Here is a 13,830-nt window from a genome sequence, read left to right on the forward strand (position 1 = left end):
GGCAGAAGCTGAGAGATCTCTGAAAGAAGTTTGGTGAAGTGCTGAAATATCCACATACATGGGCCCCAAGGCTTCCTCAAGTGCAGGATGGACCTGCGGGTGGGAAAAGACCCCTGCTGGCTGAGGGCCAGTTCCTCTTTGCCTCTAGGTTCCAGCGTGGAGCCCCCAGTGAGCCCCTTCACTCTAAATTCACACCTGGCTTTCCGAGTTGTTATGACAGTTTGTTTGTCAAGATAGGAGGAAAGAACCTTTTTTATTTAAACATTTGTTAGCTTGATATATAACTTTTAAACATTCAGACATATGGTATGTGGGCCTCTGTTTGTACTCTTGGCTCAGTCCTGCAGATGTTAGGGGTGAGTCTGTTCATGACGGGACACACAGACATCTGAGGTTTTCCAGCACAGCATGCTCCCCTTTATCCTGTGGAGGCCGAAAGTTAGAGCGCTGGTCTGTCTAGCTCTCTCCCTAAAGCTGCGTTCCTTTGTGTGCCTGGACGCTCTTCCTCAACCTCTGACCTTCTAGCTAGGGGATTTCCGTATAGCAGCTATTTGGCCATTGTTTAATCAAGCCTTCCTTTGACTTCTCTTTAATTTTCCATATTTCCCTTTTCAATGCCCAAGCTAGAAGTACAAGGGTACTAGAAAAAGTTAATGGAAAATGGAATTAAAAGATAAGTTTATTTTACTGCAAGAAAGATTTGAAATTCATGCATGTAAGGTGTCTTCAAAGAGTTCATGAACATGTGTATTAAAAAGCTATGTGTGGATATCAAATTTTTGCACCAAAAACAAATATATCTTTTACAATTAAAAAAAAAAACTTATTTGAGAGGGATAGAAAGCGAGAGAGATTGCTCCCATGTGCTGGTCCACTTCCCCAAATGCCTGCCGTGGGCTGGGAGCTGAGAGCTGGGAACTCAGTCTAGGTCTTCCATGTGGGTGGCAGGAACCTAATTACTTGAGCCATTGCCACTGCTTCCCAGTGTCCACATTAGCAAAAAACTGGAGCCAGTACAGAACCCAGGCATCTTAACTGGTATCTTAACTGCTAGGCCAAATGCCCTCTCCTAAAATTATCTTTCCATTCGGTTTTTCCATGAACTTTTCAAAGTCACCTCGTAAAAGTAGCATTGTATCCTAACTGCCTGCCTCGTGCATTACAGAGAGGCCATGGCCTCTGAATTAACACTCAAATTCTGGATTCCTTCCTTGAAATCCTGATCCGCTAAATCCCAGGCCTAGGGATCTGCATTTTTAGCAAATGCTCTGGTGATTCTGATGCTGGGGTTTGGCAGGAAACACTTGGAAAAATCTTGGTATGGGAAGGTAGGTGGCTTCCTGGTTCCTGTGTGGCCCAGATCCATTTATAGCTCAGAGCAGGACTGCTAATTAGCTGTATAGACACTGGTGACTCACAAGAGGCTTGGAGCTCATGAAATCTCCTGTATTCAATTTAATATTTATTAGGCATCAGCTCTTCGTGGAAGTATGTGTTAGGCACTGGGAACCCATCAAAGCAAAAGACATGAGGCGACAGTCACAAGGAGCTTAGAATCCCTATTTACACTAAGTCAGGACTGTCATTAATATAACCTAGACATATGCATTTTGTTTAGTGGGTAGAGTCCTGTGTTGGAAAGAAAAACAGGCACCGTATAGAATACGGGTGAATGATGCAAGATTTTACTAGTTAAAGACAAAGTATCGAATGCGACTGTCATTACAAAATAAAATATTCAAATAAAATAAAAAATACTCCACCAATCCCAACTGTGATGACAATAAATCTGTCTTCATCAAAATCCATCCATTTAAAGCCCAGATCAGAAACAATAAGCCACTAAAAATGGAACTTGTGAGTTCGTGTGAAAGAATTTTTGAAAGGTTCTCAAGGAGCTGTTACAAAGATTGAGCCTATGTAGCCACAAATATGTGATAATAGGAAAATACCTATTTATGTTGTATTATGTGAATAAAGGAGGAGAACTTCTTTTGTTTCTTTTTAGTCTAGAATTACACAATCTGACTATCTTGCTGTTGCCCAAATTCAAACTAATCGCTTGGTCTTAGTGTTTTTTGATACAGCTGGGGTGTGGAATTAGAGATGTGAGCAGTATTCTTTCTGCTCAATTCCATACATAGCTCCTAGGCCTTGCATGCTGGCTGACATCCCTGGGCACAGCGTGTAAACCACCTGGATCCTTGTCAAGGTTTCTCTCACCCGGCATGCTCAGGAAGTTATGAGAGCCTCCAAGAAGGAGTTGGTTACTTAAATGCCTTTTGCTCGTAGGCTTTATTGATAACACTTTGAAAACATATTTGGGGCATGGATGGAATTCCTGTTTTCTTTTAACACCTCCACTACACACAGCCGTCTGCTGACTTCTATCGCCAAAGAAGCAAAGCTGTGTTTGGTATTTATTATCAATCGAGCTAATGATTGAAAGCCCCTGGCAGGAGCAGTTTGGAAGGAGGGGTTTCACCCTTACTCACTAGAAGGGGGGGAGAAATTTCTCCTTTAAAGAAATGCGTCTGTGCTGTGCAAAATCCCAACCTTTCCTTCTCCCCTTGCTCCCCTCCCTGGCTCCTGACTGCATACCCACTGTCTTTCTCATCTCTATTCAACACTCAGAAGTGGCCCAAGTAGCCTTAAGTAAACATTCTGGCTCCCAGAGAGATTTCAGAAATGGGCACCATCATGTCCTGAGGACTGTGAAATGAAATCTCACTCGACCTCACCCAGAAGGTCTCTCTCGAGCTCTGTGTGAGGCACAAGACTCGTGGCACCAATCAGTTTCCACGCAATTTCAAGTGTGGGGCTCTTTCTAACAGTCTCATACTGCTAGTCCTCTGATCTTTCCTTGCCAGGAAATCAGGGTTGTGCCAGAGTTCTCTAGCCTGCTCCATGCCCATGCCTGGGCCACCTGCCTTGGCATGAGAACTCCCTATGTAACCAGTGAGTAACTCAGGGATACAGTGGGGCTGGTCTTCATACCAGACCACAAGCAGCCTTTTCCAGTCCATGCCTGTAGACAAGGCAACCAAGAAAGTGGTTTAGCAAGTATGGAAAAGGTGAAAAAAAGGCAACAGGGTGAGCCAGCTGTTCCATCTCTCCTCTTCTTCCTGCCCCTGATGACTTGCATTTTTGCGCAGACAGCTGCCATTCTGGTCTACCAGCCTCTTGCCAGAATAGAAATGCCTGACTTCGGGCAAGGGCACCTCCTCTGCATGGCAGAGTTGCTGAGGGGAAGTGAAAGTGACGTTGGGACTGAATGTCACGTTTCCAAGAAGCGACTCAACCATGTCGCATGTGGGTGGGGGAAAGGTGGGAGCCTGGGGTGGGCAATTGCCCTGTTCAAAGTCAACACAAACCCAATTTTGCCTCCTGAAACTTTTCATTCTTTGTTTGTCTAGCCTGATGCTAGAGCCTTTCTATGTGCAATGCAAACAACCACATTGTGTTTCAAATTCTGTCCCCATCACCTTGTCTTTGCTGAAAGCAATGTTTTCTTGGGGTTTGGGGGGTGTCCAGCTCGTCCAGGTGGAATGTCTTTAAGTAATCCCGAGTAAAGAAGTGTATTTTCAAATGACATAGGGGTAGACAGAGGCTGGAATCTTGTAAGGATATTTGAGTTAATTTTTTCAGAAATACTTAGAGATTAGAATACTATTTGCCATGTCTTTTTTTTTAAAGATTTATCATTTATTTGGAAGTCAGAATTACAGAGAAGGAGAGGCAGAGGCAGAGAGAAAGAGAGAAAGAAAGAGAGAGACAGAGATGTTCCATCTGCTTGTTCACTCCCCCAAATGGCTGCATAGGCCAGAGCTGTGCCAAGCTGAAGCCAGGATTCAGGGGGTTCATCGGGTACTCCCACATCGGTGCAGGGGCCCAAGGACTTGGGCCATCTTCCACTGCTTTCCCAGGCCATAGCAGAGAGCTGGGTTGGAAGAGGAGCAGCTGGGACTCGAACCAGTGGCACCAATATGGGATGCTGGTGCCACAGGTGGAGGTTTAGCCTACTATGCCACAGCGCCAGCCCCGGGCTTATTTTCTCTTAAACTTTACTTTTGAAGCTGCTTCTGGAAAGTGATTCTCATCTTCAGCTGCTTTCCCAAGAGCATTAGCCAGAAGCTGGATCAGAAGTGGAGCAGCCAGAACTTGAGCCAGTACCCACCTGGGATGCTGGCACTGCAGGTGGCAGCTTAGCCCGCTATGTCACAATGCTGGGCCCCCTATTTGCCATGTTTTATGTTTAATTTTCCTTGGGCATTTGTTTTGTTCCATCATTCTCTTATAGACTTTCTCAGCTTGTTTGTTTGTTAACAAATGGTTCTGGGGACATTTCTGGTTCTAGGACTCTGAGTGTTAAAAGAATATAATTCCCAACTGTCTTAAGGAAAGCTTAAAGAAAATGCAAAGCGCTAGCTTGTCTAACTGAGAAGCTCAGTGCAAAGGCTGGCTGTAGGTGAGCCTTGCGCCTGGGCTCCAGTGCTGTCACCAAGATCTGTTTTCTCCATCTGGAAGCTCATCCTCATGCTCCTCTATGTTGGCTTATTCTCAGACTTCACAAAGTGATGGGGACTAGCAGTGGCTTCTCATTTTCTCAGCTCTAGACCTTGTTAGTCCCATCAGAGGGAAGCTGCCAGAAAGTGACTCCCCCCCCCTCTTTTTATATCTGACACTCCAGTGTGGGAGCTAGAGCCCCACCTGGACCGTTTGGACTGAAGCTTGAGGGAGGCTCCAAACACACACCCGTGTTGTTGCTGAAAAAGGGCAAAATGGGTACCGCGAGACAAACAATGTTTAAGAGAGACAATGTAAGAGAGATAACCAACAACATCCTCCGTACGGGGCCGGTGCTGTGGCTTAGTGGGTAAAGCCGCCGCCTGCAGTGCCAGCATCCCATATAGATGCCGGTTCAAGTCCTGGCTGCTCCACTTCTGATCCAGCTCTCTGCTATGGCCTGGGAAAGCAATGGAAGATGGCCCAAGGCCTTTGGCCCCTGTACCCGCGTGGGAGACCAGGAAGAAGCTCCTGGCTCCTGGCTTCAGATCATTGCAGCTCTAACTGTTGTGGCCAATTGGGGAGTGAACCATCAGATGGAAGACCTCTCTCTCTCTTTCTCTCTCCCTCTGCCTCTCCTTCTCTCTCTGTGTAACTCTGACTTTCAAATAAATAAATAAATAAATAAATAAATAAATCTTTTAAAAAAATCCTCCGTAGGTACTCAATCCCCTCAGAGAGACTCATACATGCATCAAGAGAACTAACAGTCGACACTGAAAGCTACGGCTTCAAATATAAGAGGCATAAATCAGGAGCTTCCTTGGACTAGAACACTAAGAAGAGTTTTGAAGTCATTGATAACATTTAGGAAAGTGATTGAGGGGAAATCCACTCTGGGTGTCTGGGAGACGCAAAAAGACGCAAAAATTCAGGGGATACAATGTTCAAGTGATTGGGCCACAGAGCCTCCAAGACTATATAAAAGCAATAATAGTAGCAATAGAGTGCAATAACGTGTATTGAGTATGATTTCAGTTGCTTCCCAGGTACTTTACTTACATTAACTCATTTAATCTTCACAACCTATAAAGTCAAACAAGTATTCTCATCGTTATCTCCATTTTACAGATCAGGAAACCAAGGCTGAGAGAGGTCAAGCAGATTTCTTAATACCCAAGTGACAGTGCCTCCAGGATCTGAAATGAATGCAGAAATGGCAAAAGCTTGGTAGCTGTAGGGAGTGGAAAATGGCAGGTGGAGTGGCTAAACCATTGTGCAGAGCTGACAGCCTCAAGGACCTAGTAGAAAGGCAGGCAATAAGGTAGGGAAACTTCACTCTTTCATAACACGGGAAAAACAGATAATTATGTCCCACACAGCACAATAAAGTAGCAAATTGCAGCAAAATAGGTGAAGTGTGGAGGGTGTAGCATGCGGATTCACGATCAGAGGGCCAGGCTAACCACTCGCCTGCAGTATGACTATGGATAAGTCATTTCCCATCACGGTGCCTCAGTTTCCTCTGCTGTGCATAAGGATAACTGCTGGGTTGCCTCCTTTTTGTATTATTATGGAGATTAGACAAGATAATAAGAGATGAAACACTTTTATGGAGAACTCCGGATCGTAATTACACTTTCTATAGGCACTTAAAAGCTTATTTGCAATAATTTATGACATTATCATTAAGATACTTTTATTAAAGAAAAGCCTGTTTTCTAAAGAGTATTATAGAGTATCTTCTAGAAATAATTCACATTTGAAAAATTACATATTCATTGTAACTAACTGAAAAAAACAAAGATGAATATAAAGAAGACAACAATAAAATCCCACAAAAAATCTACTCAACATTTTGGTTAATTTTTTTGTTCCTATCCATGCTTTTTTTTTAAAACTAATATTATTCCCATCTAATATTTTATCTTGCACACATATACTGTCTTTATTCCTTTTCAATCCAGTTTTCCTCACTTAATGTATTATGAATATATTTTCTTGTCATTAATCTTTTTATAAGAATGATTTACAAATTTTCTGGCTACAACTCATAGAAAAGAAGATATTTATATTGCTACCTACTAAACAAACACACATTTACCTAATACATACCCTTACAATATATAATGTACTTTGATATTTCTATTCTATATTATAATGAAATAGTATACATTAGCATACACTGTTTCTTGGCCCACTAGTTCCTTACATGAGCTACATAAAGATTGGAATTTATAGTTTGAAAAATATTCATCTGCAGTGTCAGTCTGTTGTAGGGATTTACCAAAATTATTTAGCAAATCTCCGATTGTGGGACTTTCCTATTATTTCTAATATTTTTCACTTATTCCTTTGTTCATTGAACTGTTAAACAAATACATATTGTGTTCTTTCTACATGCTAGGCAGTGGGAACACAGAGGGGAGCCAGACAGAACCACTCCCTACTTGCCTTCTATGGTGTGCAAGAAGACAGAAAACACAGGCAGCTAGGGTCAGGCCATCCCAGAATGTGATAGGAACTGGAGAGGTGAACCCACTTATTGATGGTTGGGAAAGGCCTCTCCGAGGGATGATATTGAAACTGCTAACTTCAGGAACAAGAAGATATTGTTGATCTCCTTGAGAAAATCAGGGAGAGGGAAATTTAAGCTGAGAGAAGAGCTAGCAGAAGGTCCTAAGGTGCTGAAGAGCTTGGCACATCAGAGGAGCTGAAAGATGGCCAGGGTGCCATCCTCCAGGGAGCAAAGTGGGCACAGCATTGTCCTAAGAGATATGGATGGGGAAGTTGGCCGGTCTTTCAGGATCTTCTACGACGAACATGCTCCACGCTTGCTTTTAGCCACAGTTACATCACGAGGAAGCTCAAGGAGCATGTTGCCCAGTAGCAGCTGTGAGTGGGGAATGCTGAGGACAGGGGGACGGAGAAGATGGCATGTTTTTTTGAAGGAGGGCCTCTGTGTTCCGAGTACCCAAGCTTTGCAGGGGGAGTGTGGCTCTGGCACTGTCCCTTGTCCTGCTCTAAGTACGTCCTTCAAGGGAAGTTCAAGCTTCTCAGAACACAGTTGCTAATTCCCTGCCTTGTCCTCGGTGTCTAGGGCAAAGCTTGATGCCTAGCAGGTGTCCAATAAATGTCCGTGAAGCAAATGGATGAATGCATTTACATCCCTCAGGCCTCAAGGCCAAGGACCAAGGTAATGCCTGGCAAACCATTACTGCAGATTCACTTTTTCTCAAGTGTGACTCCTCCTCCTCCTCATTCTCATGCTAGTAGAGGAGAAAGGGCTTTCAAATGGTGAAGAAGGGTTTCAGCTCCTCTTGGTAAAGTCACAAATAATCTCCCAGAAGCCATTATGTATTTTTTTATTTTTATTTTTATTTTTATTTTTATTTATTTATTTATTTATTTTTTTAAGGAAATGACATGAAGACTCACCAGCTGCTTTCGGCAATGAAAAGAGAACACATTGTGATTGCCAGGTACTGATGCTGAAGACGCCTAGAAATCCTATTTGTCCACATCAGGGACCCTGTTGTGTCTTGAAATGGACTGACAGGGAGGGGGGTGGTGGTATTGGAAGCTAGATGGTTGGTTTCTTTGAAATTGCTCATCGCCTTAAGGAACGGAGAGTGGGGAACCCCATCGGAATGGCTAGGCCCAGGAAGAGCTTCCAAAGTAAGTCTTCATCTGCCAGGGCCCCCCTGCGGCTTGGGCACTGGCTCCATGTACAGTTGTCACCCTGTTCTGCTTGCTCGTTGTCGTAAACGCAGGCCCTGGGTGAACACTGTTGGGGCAGGGCAGAGACATTTCCCTCTGGTGGTTAAGGAGTGCCTCTCTGGATGGTTTTCTAGTTTCTAAGTAAATGGCCTAGATCTGGTGCCTTGGAATATGGAAAACATTCCAGAACTCAGTGTAGAGCAGAGTATGAGGGAGAAGAAGAGCTCTTGGCAAGATCAACTCAATACTTCACGATGCAAATTGAACCCACAAGTTGGTCACTCAGCAAGAAAATTGCTTTGGGGGCCAGTGCAGTGGAATAGAAGGTTAAGTCGCCATCTGTGATGTTAGCATCCCACATTGGCACTGCTTCAAGTCTTGGCTGCTCCACTTCCAATCCAGCTTCCTGCTAATGTGCCTGGGAAAGCAGCAGAGGATGGCCCAAGTGCTTGGGTCCCTGCACCGTTGCGAGAGACCTGGCAGAAGCTCCAGGCTCCTGCTTTGCATAGATCCCACTTTGTAGATGCTGCTGGACAGTTCTCCAAGAAGGCTGCACCAGTTCACATTCCTTTGAGTGGCACACAAAAGCTCTGGGCTCTCCTTCCCTATCCCCCTACCTTGGGTAACTGTCAGCCACCAGCACTGTCAAAATCTAAGTGTGCTTTCATAGCATGTCGCTGGAAAACGCTCTTCTCTCAGGCTGACTTTCCTGTTTCCTCCGAAGTAGTATAGTTTCTGTAGCCACAGCAGTGCGCACTGTGCAGCATCTGCTCAAGTATGAAATTAATCTTTACATAATGCCGACTGGAATTGCGGGAGTTGCAACTACAAGAAATTCTTATGCTCATTGAGATTTCCTCCTTAAGACTAGTCTTAAGATGTCCCTTATTCCCTGGTTATTAAAATATGCAGAAGGGGGCTGGCACTGTGGTATAGTGGCCTAAGCCTCTGACTGTGGCATCAGGATCCCATATGGGCGCCACTTCAAGTCCCAGCTGCTCCAATCTAGCTCTCTGCCATGGCCTGGGAAAGCAGAAGAAGATGGTCCAAGTCCTTAGGCCCCTGCACCTGCGTGGGAGACCCATAAGAAGCTTCTGGCTTTGGATCAGCTCAGCTCCGGTTGTTGTAGCCATCTGGGGAGTGAACTAGCAGATGGAAGACCTTTCTGTCTGTCTCTCCTCCTCTCTGTAAGTCTGCTTCTCAAATAATAAATAAAATATTTTTTAAAAAGTATTCAGAAGGATTGAGATAGAGCTAAACTCAGTTTCTGAAAAGGAACTAAAAGGGTATTAAAGAGAGAGTTGTGAGAATCAGCAGGAATTGTAGTTAAGGGTTGCACTGTCTGGGTTCAAACTGTAGTTTCAAACTTACTGTGTGACACTGGGAAAATTATTTGACCTCTCTGTTTCAGTTGCCTCAGCTGCCAAGCAGAGATCATAGTAACATCTGCCTCATAGAGGTAGATTTGTGAAGGCTAAAGGAGTTCATACATACATAGCTCTTAGAAGAGCACCTGGCATATGCTGTTATACAAGTGTTAGTTGTATTAGTGCCTATCTTAAGTCTTTTAACATTTTTTCTTATTTTTATTTATTTTAAAAGCAGAGAGAGAGAGAGAGAGAGAGAGAGAGAAACTCTTTCAACCACTGGTTTATTCCCAAATGCCTATAACAACAGAGGATGGGCCAGGCTGAAGCCAGGAGCCTGGAATTCGATCTTGTTCTCCCACATGGGTGGCAAGAATCCATGCACTTGCACCATCGTTTGCTGCCTCCTAGGGTACGCACCAGCAGGAAGCGGGAATTGGAAATGGAGAGAGGACTCCAGCTCATGTTCTCCTATTTGGGATGTGAGCATCATAAGTGGCATCTTAACCACCGCACCAAACACCTGCCCTCATCTTAAGTCTTGACCCCCAGTGCCCGAGATGCAGACATGCGAACAATTGAAAGAGTGATTTCTGGAGAGGGGAGTGTGGGAAGCAGGACGAGGTGAGGGAAGGAGATAAGGAAGGGTGTGGCCCATTGAAGTCCACCTATAACCTGACCCGTGATGGCTCTTGCAGCATGAATGGCACCCACATTTGTCCTGCCTTGGAGCAAGGAAGTTGGTTTTGTATGCCCCTTCAGTAAGTGGGACACTCTTGGACTAGGGATTGCACTCCTGTTAGCTGAGAACAATCCTCCAGAGAAGACAGCTGTGAGCTCTTAGCAACCAACAGCTCACAGCAGCTGGCCTCTTGGTGCACCTGCTGAAAACAGGATCTGGGCAGGGCACCAATGCCCTCTATTTTTCCTAGCCAGGCTCTTATTTGTAGTCAAATCAGAAGAGTTGCAAGACCAATGCTAAAGAAATTCTTTTAGAAGTCAAGCAGGTAGATTCCTGGACATTCTTTGTAAGGAACAAGAATGTCCTTGTTCGTCCATGAGCTCTAAAAGTGTGGTCCTGCAGATAAGCAATAGGCTTGTGAATGTACACACGCCCATACTCACAACTTCCTTGATACAAGATTAAAGCATTAGGGATCCCTTTGTAGTCATGTTCCTTCTACTCAGTTGGCTACTTCTTAGCCCTGTGTCTTGGAATACTTACCTTTCTAGACCGCCACTTTTAATCCAAGTTCTTCTCTGCCTCTGGCCATCTCTATTCCTGGGGCAAAAAGGAAATGTGCAGATGGCATAGTCTATTTGAGGCTTGCCTGGATCCTTGCTCTATTTGCTTGGGAGTGAAATGTTGCCACACCAAGAGATCATGACATAATCAGCATTTAGATAATCTGCCTCTCTCGTTGGGAGATGGAAGAAAGTGAGCTCTGCCCGATGCATGTTTGGTTTCTAGGAGGTGGTTCTGCTTGTCTTGACTCTCCCAGTAACCAGATCTCCACTTGCACAGGACAAGGTAACACTGATGAGTCACTGTGTAGACAAACAGAAAATCACTTATTTCCCTGTTTCTGCAACTAAGGAATTCTGTCGGAGCTTGTGAGCACTCCAGTGCCCGTGTCGCTGAAGCGTTCAAGTACAATTTCACACTAACGTAAGCATTTCCTAGTTTTCAGTTCAGCAAAGTGGGGAGGGTGTAGGGTTACCCGAACCTGCCTGGAGGATAAAACATGAGAAAGGAAACGAGAAAGCACAGTAGCACTAAGCTGAAATCCCAGCGTGCACCATCTGCGAGCAGTGCTTTGGTAGAGAGTAAGCAGTTGACTTATTCATTCATCTGCTGGTGTTTAGCAGATATCACCTATGTGCCAGGCTCTGTGCTCCATGCTGGACCTAGCAGAGAAATCAGTCAGAAAAAAACCAGCTGTAATGGTGATACATGTTACGAAAGAACACATCCAGCAGGGACTGGGGCTCTAACACATTGCCCACTACCACTAGGAACAGAGTTGAGAAGTTTTTCTAGTATAGGGACTAACATGTCCCTTTGTTTTTTTAAAAAACAGATTTATTTATTTATTTATTTATTTATTCATTTTAAAGTCAGAGTTACAGAGAGAGAGAAGGACAGACAGACAGACAGACAGACACACACACAGATATCTTACATTTACTGGTTCACTCCCCCAAATATTTACAATGGCCAGGGCTGGACAAGGCCAAAGCCAGGAGCCTGGAATTCCAACTTGATCTCCCACGTGGGTGGCAGGGGCCCAAGCACTTGGGCCATCTTCTGTTGCCTCCCTGGGCACATTAGCAGGGATCTGATCAAAAGTGGAGGATCCAGGAGTCCAGCAGTGTTGCAGGTGGGGACTTAACCCACTGTACTACCGCACCAGCCCCAGAAATGCTTCTAACACACATGAAACCTTGTGGTCCCAAGAGAAAGCCAAAGCCAAAAAGTTTGAACAATTAGAGATTGTGTCCCAGTGGTTTGGAAGCAATGAATGACTGCCAGTTCATTCACACATTCATTTGACAAACATCTGGATGCATCTAGGAATCCTAACTAGACTTGCTTTTGATCATTCTAATAGGGAGTTTTGTATTCTGTATCAGGACCATTCCACTCTGCTGCCCTCCCTGGGCTGCTCTGCTCAGATGTACCTGCAGGCTACTAGCTGGGTAGTTGTGAAGCTAAGAGGAAAGACTGATGGAAGAATGAAATGATTCCATCATGAGAGACAGCTGATTGTGATTCTTTGTTTTTAAAAGATTTTACTTGTTTATTTGAGAGCTAGAGTTATAGACGGAGGGAAGGAGAAACAGAAAGGTCTTCTATCTGCTGGTTCACTCCCCCAAATGGTCACAACGGCTGGAGCTGAGCTGATCTGAAGCCAGGAGCTTCTTCCAGGTCTCCCATGTAGGCGCAGGAGCCCAAGGACTTGAACCATCTTCTACTGCTTTCCCAGGCCATAGCAGAGAGCTGGATTGGAAGTGGAGCAGCCGGGACTTGAACCGGTGCCCGTATGGGATGCCAGCACTGCAGGCAGAGGCTTAGCCCCCTATGCCACAGTGCCAGGCCCCGATTGTGATTCTTAAACCTTTCCCTCCAAGGCAGTTTTAAAACAAGCGGTGAATTTTCCTGTGCAAGGCAAGAGGTTTTGTTTACGTCTTCACCCTTAAAGAACAACAGAAGAATTGGCCAATATTCATGTGATTGCTGATCACTACGTGACTCAGTGGTCAAAACAAAACCATGGGACCTGACTCCTGAGGCCTGTACTTCGCTGCCAGCCATAACTTCCTGATTTATTTTTTTAAAGCTTTATTTGTTTATTTGAAAGGCAGAGTTACAGAGAGGCAGAGGCAGAGGCAGAGAGAGAGAGAGAGAGAGAGAGAGAGAGAGAGAGAGGTCTTCCATCCACTGGTTCACTCCCCAGATGGCCACAATGGCTGCAGCTGGGCCGATCCAAAGCCAGGAGCCAGGAGCTTCTTCCGGGTCTCCCACATGGGTGCAGGGGCCCAAGGACTTGGGCCATCTTCTACTGCTTTCTCAGGCCATAGCAGAGAGCTGGATTGGAAAAGGAGCTGCCGGGACTCGAACCAGTGCCCATATGGGATGCCAGCACTGCAGGCGGTGGCTTATCCCACTACACCACAGCCTCATTCCCTTTCTCATTTATTTTTATGGCTGGTGAACTTGGCTCTTTAGAATAACCTTGCATGAAGCAAGTGTAGTTAGCAGCCCAGCATTGGAGCTACATGGAGGCAGCATGGGCCAGATATGCTATTGTTACTGCTGCTGTGCACGCGGTAGCAGCAGCAGTAATGGGAATAGTTGGAATAAGAGCAGTAATCATTTATTGTGTGTGTCAAGCGCTGGGCTTAGAATTTGTCCACATTATTTCACTTAATCTCAAGTGTCCCAGGATGTATGTCCCAGCATTATTCTCCAATAGAGGTCAGCTAACTTGCCCAGGGTCACAGTGGCTTAAGGAGCTGAACCAGAACTGGAATCAAGGACTCTCTGACTGCAAAATCTATTCTCTTAATTATTTCGCTTGATCACCTCCCTCAAGAAAGTAAGCCTTGGCATAAAAGAAAAGCAAGACTGCCAGTTAAAGCTCTATACCTATGCTGAGGTTATTTAAATACTTTGTCCTTTAGTTTTCTTATTTGCAAAATGAAAGTTGCTCAGAAGGGCTGTGATTATGAAGTG

General features: G+C 44.8%; 1 long non-coding RNA gene across 21 annotated transcripts in view; it reads left to right on the forward strand.

The window, feature by feature from the left end:
* LOC103351789 (uncharacterized) overlaps window positions 1-13,830 on the forward strand; it is a 185,226-nt gene that overhangs the window by 30,192 nt on the left and 141,204 nt on the right. For 20 of the 21 annotated variants that reach the window (XR_011385624.2, XR_016228056.1, XR_016228054.1 and 17 more), the window contains one exon: window positions 7,925-7,988. This is a non-coding gene — a long non-coding RNA (uncharacterized LOC103351789). Of the gene's footprint in view, window positions 1-7,606; window positions 7,703-7,924; window positions 7,989-13,830 lie in introns of all 21 variants that reach the window. The other variant, XR_016228058.1, reaches the window with a different exon arrangement.

Source organism: Oryctolagus cuniculus, chromosome X (genome assembly GCF_051225735.1).
Source record: "Oryctolagus cuniculus isolate XC-2025 breed Fujian yellow rabbit chromosome X, ASM5122573v1, whole genome shotgun sequence".
Classification (NCBI taxonomy): Eukaryota; Metazoa; Chordata; class Mammalia; order Lagomorpha; family Leporidae; genus Oryctolagus; species Oryctolagus cuniculus.